The sequence below is a fragment of the Mustela putorius genome, unplaced genomic scaffold (genome assembly GCF_011764305.1).
Source record: "Mustela putorius furo isolate JIRA1106 unplaced genomic scaffold, ASM1176430v1.1 tig00537275_pilon_pilon_pilon, whole genome shotgun sequence".
Lineage (NCBI taxonomy): Eukaryota > Metazoa > Chordata > Mammalia > Carnivora > Mustelidae > Mustela > Mustela putorius.
Genome location: NW_025422413.1, coordinates 312868 through 315604, shown reverse-complemented (window position 1 = coordinate 315604; position 2737 = coordinate 312868). Strand labels below are relative to the sequence as shown.

Sequence of the window (2737 nt, the reverse complement as noted above, 5' to 3'; positions counted from 1 at the left end):
GGATGAGTGAGCTGTGTAAACTTAGCTTTTAAAGTGCTATTAGAAGTTTATTATGGTAGGGTGCCTGGGTGGCTCAGTGGGTTAAAGCCTCTGCCTTCGGCTCAGGTCATGATCTCAGGGTTCTGGGATTGAGTCCCGCATCGGGCTCTCTGCTCAGCAGGGAGCCTGCTTCTCCGTCTCTCTCTGCCTGTCTCTCTGCCTACTTGCAATCTGTCAAATAAATAAATAAGAATCTTTAAAAAAAAAAAAAAAGAAGTGTATTATGGTAGAATTGCAAATCTTAACCATAAGATTGTTAGGTGGTAGATACATTTATCATATGCAGTCATGGTGGTAATAGGGAATAATGAGATGGTTCGCATCTTGGCACCAAAACATGACCCAGGTTTGTAAAGGTAATCTGTTAAGGGGGGTCCACCAAGGGTCTCTGTACAGGCCACCAAATGTGGGGCGACCTGGGTGGGTGGAGGCTGGCAGCACAGGCAGTGAAATAATTCACCCAAGGCAGACCAAGGAGATAGAAATTTATTGAATACACTGCAAGGGAGGGATAGACAGGCCAGTGAGGTAGAGATTGCCTGCTATGAGGCAGGGGTGGGGGGACTATAGTTAAAGGGGAGTATGAGGAGGTATGGGAACATATGGGATTTTCCTTTTGGGGTAGATGTAAGTAACCCATTGGTCAGCTAGGCCTTATGTGTATTTTGAGGTGGGTTGTCTGATGAGCCTGTTGGTATTCAGCCAGGTCAGCGTGGGACCTTCTACCTTACTCAGCTTCCCATTGTTCAAGCCGGTTGCCCCAAAACAGCCCTTACATTCCCCTTGAACAATTTTGACCCTGAAATCTTTAAGATTGCTGAGGGTAGAAGGTCTTGTCTTCTGCAACTGCTTCATGCTGAATGAGGGGTGTAGAGAAGGCCGAGACAGCTGTGTCTAGAGTTGATGACCTATGGGAGTCTCCCTTGAGCAGAGAGGATCCTGTCAGCTTGACAATGTGGTGCTGAAGGATGCTTGGCACCAGGAGGAAAAACATGGGAGAAAACAGCAAAACATGATTAGAATAACAAGAAGGAAAAGAAGCCCAAATAAGAGTCCTTTGATAGTTGGCAAAAACCCTCCCCCTATCTAGGATTTTAACCAGTCAGTGAAAGAAAGGGAAAGATCTTTTAGAGTACCAATTTGAGTATTCATGTCAGTTAAAAACCCAGAAATAATTGTGGTAATCTAGAATATATACACAGCACTCTGTTTTTGTGATAATACATGTTGCACCTTGTGCAGCAGTTAAGACATCCAATGCCATTCTACTTTGTAAAACTGCTTTACACATTTCTGTGTTACTTCGGTATTTAATAAGGAAATATTATTTTGAGTGTCATTTAGGGCTTCAACTGTGTACTTACTAAGTGTGTCCATGTGCCAAGTGACATCCTCCAGTCCTAAAGAGGAAATAAAGTGTGTTAGGTGGCCATAGCAATGAAATATGGAACATGTCCAATGTCATTTTAAATTTGAAGGATTGGCTGGGTTGGTAATGGTCTTAATGCATCTGTGCATCCAGGCAAACCCCAGAGAATGGTGGCCTATCCAGCCTGGGGGAAGCCATGGCTGCTGGTTAGAACTGCGGAGCCACTGGGTCCCATTAGGAGCCAGCCATCTCATTCTGGGCCTCCTTGTCCAGTCAGTAGCAACCAATTAGTGACCAGAAGAACAATGATTTGTGAGCGTATTTCTGATGACAGCCATATAACTACTCTGTGCTATTTGCCCATGTATGGTAAGTATGGTTTCTTTATTCCTGGCATAGAATTGCCTTTCGGCTCAACTGTCCCATTGGGGGGTAAGCCATAAATATTCATCTTAGATTTAATATATTCCATTCAATGTATACTGAGAAGTTGGGTTTGTAACTTAGTATGAATTGGTCCCCATTTATTTGCAGGTGAGTGCATTCAGTCAGAACCTTAATGGTTTAAGAGTATGAAAAGGTCTGACTGTGGCCTGAGAGATTCCAGGTGGTGTTAACCATAGACCAGAGGGTAAGGTTTAGTTTTGTTATAGAAATATCACAAAAAAGGGGTACCTGGGTGGCTCAGTGGGTTAAAGTCTCTGCCTTCAGCTCAGTTCATGAACCCGGGGTCTCGGGATCGAGTCCTGCATCAAGCTCTCTGCTCAGCAGGGAGCCTGCTTCCCCCTCTCTCTCTGCCTGCTTGTGATCTCTCTCTGTCAAATAAATAAATAAAATCTTTAAAAAAAAAAAAGAAATATCACAAAATAGAGCGGTATTTGGGTCATAGATCATACCTAAGGCATAGTTACATAAGGAATGCCAACTCTGCCCCAAAACAGGGACACCCATCAAAGCAGACCAGATGTGCTTAAGACAGGTAGAATCCCAGCAAGCTGTTAGATTTTGAAGTTCAGCATAATGTCGTGCCCATTGTAAGAAGAAATCGTCAGTATGAATTGGGGAAAAGAGAATGAAAAAGAAATGTACAGCCATCATTGTGATTTGAAGAAGTTGAGGTCTTTCACAGGTTCACAGGAGTAAGAAGATGCATTAACAGGCACCCTGGATTCCTGTAGGGAAGATACAAGTTCAATTCCTGATATATGAGTCCATGAGGAATGTCCCAAACTTATAGCTATAGGAATACATAATATGACCCAGTGGTGGCCCTTTCATTTGGGTGTTAAATCAAATCCCCTGCTGTATTAGACTTCCATATCTTTAAAT

At 43.1% G+C, this 2737-nt stretch overlaps 1 long non-coding RNA gene across 1 annotated transcript; it reads right to left on the bottom strand.

Annotated features, from left to right (window-relative positions):
* Window positions 1-507: 507 nt before the first annotated feature.
* On the bottom strand, window positions 508-2139 carry LOC101693931. The gene is made up of 3 exons (XR_201059.3): window positions 2084-2139; window positions 1404-1439; window positions 508-1010 (listed from the first exon to the last, which is right to left on the bottom strand). It is a non-coding gene; the product is annotated as an uncharacterized LOC101693931 (long non-coding RNA).
* Between the last annotated feature and the right edge of the window lie 598 nt (window positions 2140-2737).